This window comes from Lygodium microphyllum, chromosome 6 (assembly GCF_053477565.2).
Source record: "Lygodium microphyllum isolate KBCC chromosome 6, Lygodium_microphyllum_v1.1.10, whole genome shotgun sequence".
NCBI classification, from domain to species: Eukaryota; Viridiplantae; Streptophyta; class Polypodiopsida; order Schizaeales; family Lygodiaceae; genus Lygodium; species Lygodium microphyllum.
The window spans coordinates 7,810,384-7,820,135 of record NC_141140.1 but is presented as its reverse complement, the minus strand read 5'-3'; positions in this window follow the sequence as shown (position 1 = coordinate 7,820,135).

Genomic DNA, 9,752 nt, shown 5'->3' with positions numbered 1-9,752 from the left:
GCTACAGAGGGGAAAAAATTTCTAGTAGGGCACCAAGTTTCCATGCCACATATAGCACCATGTGCTCTATAATATTCAACAAAGGAATTACATATCGGGTACACAATGGCCATCAAGATGAGTGCAAAAATTACTTGAATCCACGAGGCTAATAATTCATAGAATAAGTACAAGACTAGTGATGAAAACTCATGACATTACATGGAACCATGGAGAGAGAGGAGAGATTAAAAAAACATGAAATTCTACTTGTAATTATCACAAGATATGATTTTATACAAAGGATAATAAGTATATCTCAGGAATAGTATATGGAAGATGCTTACATAGATTGTAGGATTAGAAAAAAATAGATTTGTGTCAAATTCAGCCTCAACTCATGTATGCCTTTGATTAATTCATCCATAGCATCACGTTTAAGAGGGGAACCAACAGGCATAACCGGTTGTTCTGCCATAGATAAATGCACATGGGCTACAATTTCAACCTCCTTCTGACCATTGATAGGTGTGGTGAGTGTCCCCCATCTTAATTTCATCCACTCTCTCTTTACCAACATATGCATTGCTTCAATTACATTAGCCCAATCTGATTTCATCCATGTTTCAGAAGAGGCATCTTCTAAACGATCAGTCACCTTCTCCTACAAGATAACATCTGCAGTCTTCAGATACAAATCAAATTTCTAATTTTCCAATGATTGCTCCTCCTCGACATCCAATTGTGCATACCAACTTTTAAATTCATGGAGCAAGGCTATAGCAGCCAACCCTTTATTGGGATTTTCAATCCAATCTCTAAATGTATTTTTAGTTACCAATCTTGCATCTTTCAAGAAAAACTCTTCTCTCAAAGCTTTCTTAAAAGCTACCCAATAAACATCTCTTATGTAACTCATCAATCCGATCATTTAATGCATGCATGGCCAAATGGGAGAAATACCGAGTCCATGCATACTGTGGTACCCCATGAAACAACATCTTTTCTTCATACAATCCGATGAAGGCCAAACATTTTGACCTTTCAACCACTTCAATTCTTGTCCCAGTGCCTGCAATGCATTCACAACTAAGGATCTAATTCTTTCTTCTTCCTACCGAGTTTGCATCTGTTGTTGTAACAATAATTGTTGCTATTGTTGTTGCTGCAACAAAAAAATCATCTATTGTAAAGCATAACCACCACTTGAACCAGCAAAATCCCCCATCTTTACACACCTACGCTATCGACTTTCATGTTAGGTTTACCACTGTCGGAGCATTTGGGGTCAAAAATCTATGGTGGGTGTAAGAGACAGCACGGTGAAGGGAGATTCAGGGAGAGGAGTAGGCGAAAGAGAAGGGGTTCAAAGAAATAAAAGATGTAGAAGAATACTCACAGAGGTGAAGCCTACCAGTTTAATTCTGCATTATGAGAACATAAATCTCTTGTAGACAAAAACGAGCAAAAAATAATACCTTCCTCTATGTTGCTTAGATTGCAAATTTGATGCTTCCATTGGCTCTGAAAGGGAGATAAAATACCAACACACCTTCAACACACCTGGCCAGAATTCAGCTAGATCACTTCTTCTTCATCCCCCATTTTGTCGTGCTGTTTACTACCTAAAAACTGCAATCACACGTCGCGCGATTTTGCCAATTCTTATTTTTACATAAAATCCTCCCAAAATGGTTGAAAGCTACATGCTTTCTTTTACATGTCATCCTATTCTAGAAGTTGGCTACAATTTTTGGATTTTTACAAGAGATAATATTAAAAATATCAAAATTTGGCCAAACTTGTCCAAAAATCTAGTATTTTTGAACCATCCACACTATGAAAACTAATATTAATGACTAATATGGCATTGGCTCTCTAGATCAATAAGAAAGCCACACTCTAGAGTTTTTCACACTATGTGTGCATAGCAACACGACAACATACTATTCCTTAGATGTACTTATCATCATTTGTATAAAATCGCATATTGCGATAATTTCAGATAGAATTTCATGTTTGTTTTGACTCTCTTGTCTATCCATGGTTCCATTTAATGTCATGAGTTGTCATCACTAGTCTTGTACTTATTCTATGAATTATCAGTCTTGTGGGTTTTTGGCCTTGTCTTGACGACCATTACGTATCCAATTGCTTTGTAGAATACTATATAGTACATGGTGCTATGTGTGGCAAGGTAGCAAGTTGGCCTACCACAATTTTTTTTCATCTGTAACCGTCACTATTAATGTCATTGATTTCTCTACACATGTCGCTATTGCCATCGCAAACTATTGCTATTTGTGTTGCTATATGTGTCACAAATGTGATGCATATAACGACACAAATAGCGATGGTTTTTGCAACGATTTGTAGATACGCTCATACTAATGATTTTAGTGACCATGGGGGCAATTTTTTTAATGAACATTTGTGTCACTTTGAACGTCGATATGAGGCTTGTATCTTGTAGTGAATAAAATCTCTACTCACTTTGAACTCACCTGTGAATAGTGTTATAACAAAGATATGTTTTCTACTCAAAAGAGTATCCAATATAAATATATATTTCAGTTTTTTTATCAAGCTTCTTCCAAAGATCATGTGACACATGAACATATGCAATACAGCCAAACACTTTCAAGTGTGATACATCAGGATTTTTGCCTATAAAGTATTTTTCGGGGTCATCCCATGAATTGCAATTGTGGGAGTTTTATTCATAATATAGACAGCAGGTTGAACAACTTTATAATAAAAATGTTATGGCATATTCTTTTTAGCCACTATCAATGCATGTGCAACTTCTGTAATATGCTTATTTTTTCTTTTTCCAATTGCATTTTTCTATGGGATATACCTCCAAGTAAACTCTCTTTATCCCATGAGCCCTCAAGAAGCCACTAAACTCATTAGAGAGGTACTCTCCCCTCCATCCGATCTTGGATACTTAACTTTCAACCTTGTTTCTGTTTCAACACACACCTTGAAAGATTTGAAGTGGTCAAATACATCACTTTTTTCCCTCATAAAAATCATCAATAAATGTGACAAAGTATTTGTTGCCACCAAGGGATGCATTCTATGTAGACCCCTAAACATTTGTATGTATTATATCAGGTATATTTTTTCTCACATCTCTATCATGCAAAAAGGGTTGTCATGTCTGCTTACCAAACCGGCCTGCTTCACACACTTTATGACATTCCGCAACTCTTAAAGCAAGAAACCCTATAACCAATCCTTTGGACTACATTAATTTCAGCCTTTGCATATTTGCATGCTCACTACATTTATGTATACTCAATGCGTTTATGCTATATTTCAATATCTGCTACTCCTTTTTCGTTTAGCATACACATCAACATTCCTTGCAGGAATTCCAACATCTAAAGTGAACATGCGGCCAACTCTACTTCTGTAACGTGTCCACTTGTATCTTCAGGACACGTCTTAGCAGTCCATCGGAAAGGATGTCTAGAAAGCTCCGCCGGGCACTCCCATGGAATGTTACGGGGTTTGCAATCTAGGGCTTTCCGTGTCTGCCATACGGAAGTATTCCGGCCGTTCCCACTTAGGATCCTCCTAAATTAGGGTTTTCCTTATTGGTCATTTCCTAACAACAACTAGCACTACAACAGAAACGAGGCATAGATGCGCATGTTAGACACGCAAAGTCGAGCGCGTCTATCATAGCATCTATAAGCGCGTGTAAATGTGCGTGTAAATAGACGCGACTTTTGCGTCTATATATTTGTGCAAATAGATACGCTTATACACACAAAAATAGACGCACACGTCAAAATTCAAATCATACTTAAATCATTTCTTTTCAAACTACGCCTTTCCTTTCCTACGTTTTTTGCGGTTCTGAAGCTTGAGTTTAGCCAACATGCAGTCTCTTCATGCCTCACCTCCTCATGACTCACCTCTTCTTTCATTTCAAACACACAAGGGAAAAAGGAAAGCCAAGGAGAGGAAGAAAGAACGTGTATTTAGGATTTGTGTATTTAGGATTTGTGATTCCATTATGTATTGCATTTTGTAAATCAATGATGGTGGTCGTCTGCCAAAATCAGCCGACCAAGCGCATCTGATAGCACGTCTACATCTCAGTGTAGATGTAGATATAGACACGAAAAATGTTTCTCTGGGGGCGCGTCTTTGAGCGCGTGTGAGGGTGCGTGTGCTCTGCAGTGTACACGCGAGGATACACGCGTTGACAGACGCCCACAGAGACGCAGGTATAGACGCACACAGAGACACAAGTATAGACACTGTATATAATATGTTTTATCTACATTGGGTAATATGATTTTTCTTGTGTAGATGTGGAATCCTGGATCCTCTAGTACCCCATTCAACAAGGAGCAATTCATGGGGGAGATGACCAATTATCTTGATCGCCCTCCCACTCTGCAGATGAGGATTTCAGTGTGATGTCTGGGACACCTATCACATCTTTGCCTACACAGGGATCAGCTAAGGTACATGGATCGGCCGAAGCACGTACATCTGCAGAGGCACGTGTATCGAGTGAGGTAGAGGGTAGTGCACGTCGAGGGAGGAGGGAGAGTGGTGCGGGAGGACGAGGAGGTCAAGGGCTTTGTGGGGGTTGCCTAGGTGGTGGCTCTCGATCACCCTCACCGGAAAATGAGAGAGATGAGCCTCCATAAATGTACTACTCTATCACTGATGTTGGTGGTATCTTGTATGACTTCGAGGGGAGGAAAGTGATAGCATACTTGAGGAGTGTCGTGTATGCCACATACAAAGATTGCATGATTCCCTTCAAGCACCAAAAAAATGGTTTGTGGCAAGAGGTGCTGCGGGTAGTACATATAAGGTACCCTAAATCTCGAGAATTCACGATTCTCAGATGATTGGGGACGGTCAAAGGTGAGAGATGCGCTTCATAACAAGAGGTCTCACCTTATGACGCGTGCCAAGGAGTCATTGCGGAGATAAGAGCAGGGGCGCCCTCGATATGGCCAACCACCCAATTGCCACCGCAAGGAGTGGAAAGAGGCCAAGAAGAGAGCAACGGAGAAAATGACAAGTTGCCAGCATGCAGAGGCGCGACGTATCTAGATGGCAACCATGGGATCGTCGCATTATGGATCGGGTGGCAGGGAGTCATGGGAGGCTGAGTTTGTAAGTATTATTTGATTTTTAAAAAAAATTAAATATTGTAATTTGTTTCACTTCATTATGTAGTGTGTTTTAATACGTTGTATGTTCAAATTGTTTTGTAGTTCCATATCGTTGGTAGGATGCCTACTCCTAGAGAGTTAGGCTACCATCGAGGTCATAACCAGGCGTCCACTTAGTAGCATTTCTACGAGGAGGGACTCATCACGGAGGAGCAATATAATCGCGCCATGAGGATTCCACCACCAGAAGAGGTATGTTTTATTTTTTACATGAAAAGTATAGATAACTCTAATTTATTGTTTATAATGGTATTTATATACTTTAATCCTTTGTGTAGGCGAACCCTGATGTAGTTGAGGATAGCGAAGGGGGGACTAGCAGTAGCGGTGGTGGCAACGGCAATGGCACAGGTAGTGGTGGTGGTAGCGATGATGATGCCTCTTTTGAGGAGATATAGAGGAGCCCCATGCATGCATGTCTCCCCTTGGCTTGTAATTTTCATTTTTGATATGTATTACTTTCAGCTACTAGTGCTTGCGACCATGACATCACAAGCATTAGAACTCATAATGTAAAAATGTTTCATCTATATGTATGAAATTTCGTGTGCTACATATATTGTTTTGTTTTCAGTATCCAATCTTCGAAATAATCTTTCTCTGTTTTCCCTAAGTATACAATTTGATGTTGATGGGGGGAAAAAAACTAGAGAGCATGTGGCTTTGCACATGCTCTCTGATTTTTTTTTCATACCTCTGTTTTGCGCGTCTATCAGCGCGTCTAAATTGCAGGATAAATGCTCGTCTATTCTCGTTAAAAACTTTCAGAGTAAACGCGGTTTTAGACGTGTAGATACGCGTGTGTATAGACGCACAATATGAATATATCCACTTTTTTATAAATATGATTATATATTTATGTAGCGCGTTTATACGCGCGTCTATAGGCGCATTTATACGCGCGTGTAACTCTGATCATAAGCGTGCTTTTAGACGCGAATTTGTAGACGCGAAAATAGAAACGTTAATAAACGCGCCCGACATTTTTTTTCACAATTCAAATATTGCGTCTACAAGTGCGTCTATGGAGCCTTTTTGTTGTAGTGTAGCGTCGGACCCAAGCGAACAACTTTACGCAGAAACGCCAGGTCCGAAGCAGATTCATGCTGTACTTGGTTCAAGGAGAATGGAAAATGAGAGGGATGCAAAGCTCAACCTCTCTGCCATAAGGCATAGTCCCATTTTGTTCCCCTAAAACAGCGTAAATCGGGATCAGTCATAATTTTAGGTCAACGCATTTGTTGTTCGTGTTCTTCGATGATCTTCTGGCTGTCCATCATGATTCGAGAAAAGTTCCCGACCAACCGGAACAACCCATCTATAGGATGGACCTATGGCCACATCCTCTGCACTTTCCTCGAGTTGTTTTAGTTATTTAATTACCTAGCACATTTACTTGGACATGTAACAATCAGCTTCTTTAATTAACTCGTTAAGCACTGGTTCTTTCATGTAATCATATCACTTGACATAGGAAAACAATGTCAAACAAATTCCTTATTAACAGGTTATCATATTTATCTTTGAAATACAAAAGTACAGCCCATAGGCTTATCCACAATCTGCCCGAAGGCTATCCAGCAATCCACAGGGATTACCAATCCAAGTTTCCACTCGTAGACTAATATGCAGGCCTCGAGATCAAATCCCGAGTCGCGTTAGCCTCTTGTGCAAGGCCCGGAAGGCAAGGGATTTATGGCCAGAGCCCCCTCTAGCACCCAAGCGTCCTCCTGCTCCAAGTAGCACTCAATGGAGAGACCTCTCGCGGCGGGTTCGGTCCACTTTCCCGGCGCGGTTAACAACCCCCTTAGTTAGTGTCAGACAGGCAGTCGGGGGTAACTGAAGCTGCCTCCCCCTTCAGGCCTTCAACCTGAAGTATTAGATATCCATTTATCTTTTAATTCATTGATCATACAAAGCCAAACAATGCTCTTAAGTCTGTAACAAGCACAAACATTTCCATTAATCTTTTTTGTTGGCAAACTGTTAAGGAATGAATCCTTCCTTTCCAATGTGTCCAGCACTCGATCCAGGATGGCTTGCAACTTGGCAAGATCCCCTATATCCTAGATTAGGGCGTACCCTATTAACCCAACTTGATCAAACCTTAAGTTCATAGGTTATTTCAGTTTATCGGCTCGTCTTTAGCTTCCAAACAATTTTCTTTACTCAAGAAGATGCTATATTAGGATGATTATTCATCCTCTTGCAAGATAACTTGCGTAAGGGCCTGCCAACCTCATTGCGAGAATTTGGCCATTCCCTTGTGATCCAATCACAAAATCATATGACTCCGCACATGCTGCGCTAGTGTTGCATCGAACTATGAGACTTATTCTACTCATTGAACGGAGTCACGAAACAATCTGTTCCTGATTACATTAGGCTGACGCCGTTAGTCCTAGGGTTCCAAGTTCCATCTTGTAAGATTCTTAGGGACAAACCCTAGCTCACTTTCCAAATATGTTTCACTGTCCCTACATTTCGGTGAATGTGGGCAAGTATTTAGGATATAGGAGTTTCAGTTTTAGCAATACGTAACTATTAGGTTACGTATTAATTCCTAGTGAATTTTTTGGAATTTAACTCATTCTAAATGAGTACTCTGGGGTTTAGGTGTTTAGGTTTGTGCCAATTTGTTTAACTCTTGAAGATAGTTACATTAACATTTCACAAACACATGACTCGTTGTCTATGCGTAAATTGATTTTTCAACCTTAACTTATCGATTAAGGTCAGGCATAGGTTAGGTTAATTCACCTAATCTTCCTATAACTTGCGAACAAAATTCATGCTAAACAAGCAACCTTCTACTTGATAGTTTATGCAGTTGACAAACGATAATTGCCTAGTGTTATGCATCGTAAGAATCATTTCATGCCTTGCACTTTCCTAAGGATTCCTAGCACTTTCCATGATGATCCAATTTGCGAAGAGGATATGGGTTAATAATGCGATATGCAGTTCATACTTCCATGTTTAAATGAGGTATACTATTTTAATTCTGTTCTATAACAATGGACATTAATCCAATTTTAATTCATTACACTGCATAAAGCTATTTACTATTTATGCGGCCTTTATTTTGCTTGTTTTATTGAAAATATTAATGATTAAATTTCTCCGTCGTGAGCTGATTTTTCTAAAGCATTTAAGATGAAAAATGCATCCTATTTCCAACAATTATCCCTTTGCACGATTGAGTTATAACGATACCAAATAAAAATGATGAAGGAAAACCTGGACTTGGGGTGAGATGTCCACGCGAATGCTAGGAGACGACCCTCCTGTGGCTGCGCCTTGGGATTTCTTAGGAGGCATCGCGAATGCCGTCTTTCTGTCATGGATGCAGCTTTACAACTCTTTTTTTTTTTAAATTCCACCGTGGCTCCCTTTTTCGATAACTTGCACCGTCCGTTGAAAGCAGGTTTAGAAGGCTTCCTTCTTGAAGTAGGGATTTCGAAAAGGGGGTGTTTTAGAATCTTTCACGAATAAGGCCCATTAAAGCCATGGGGAATGCTTAATGGCCTTAAAAAGACTCACACGAACGGGGGGAAAAAAGGTGTAAAACAAAAGGGAGTATAAGGGTCCTTAGGGAGGAAATTTCGTGGATGGGTGTTATATGCAAGGGCACATGAAGGCTTTGAAATTCTCGGGGGGGGGGGGGGGGGGGGGGGGGTAGGGGTTGTTTTGACAATCCCTTACGAACCTCGGCTAGGAGGGAGAAGAAAAAAGGACATGAAAGGCCTAAGGGGTTTTAAAACACGGTGAAGGAAAAGGCCCTTTGGGGTAACCTTTTATGGGGGGGGAAAGGCCCTAAGGGAGCCTTAGAGAGGAATTTTTAAGGGGGTAAACAAGAGGGTATAGAAAGGGCCTAAGGAGCCCTAAGGGGAAATTTCCAAGGGGGGGAAAAGTAACCTTAAAGGAAAAACCTTTTGGAAGGGAAAAAAAACCTAAGGGAGCCCTTAGAGAGATTTATGAACACGGGGTGACAAGGGACCTTTAAGGTTAAAGCTTTTTGGGGGGGAAAGGGGGCTTTATAAAGCCCTAAGGAGGGGAATTTTAAGGGGGGGGAAAAGTGGCCTTAAAGGCTATAGGACAGGGGCTCAAAGGGCCTTAGAGGAAAAATTGGAGGGGGGGGTTAGTCCAAAGGCCCACAGGAAGGGGACCTAAGGTAGCACAACCTTGGAAGTTTCCAAGGCTTCCTGGAAAGCCATGTGGGCGGGGAAGAAATGATTCCCCTAGGCGAATACCAACGGCGGCCAGGGAAGGCACGTGGGGGGGGGGTGGGGGGAAACAGCATATTCGGCGGCATGCTGGCGGCGGCTGCTGGACTGGCACAGCAGCTCATGGCTCCCCAGGGCGGACTAGCGTAGATTAGGCGGCTCCTCCTTGGCACATGTGATGATGGGCCTCTCCTCCGCTCGATGAAATGGTCACTCTCCTACAGAGCATTAATGGCAGCGCCTCCTCCCACAAAGCCTTCTCTCTCCCACTCGCAGTATATCCCTATACAACATCGTCCCCCTTCAATATATATAGGGGAGGGGATAAGATCCT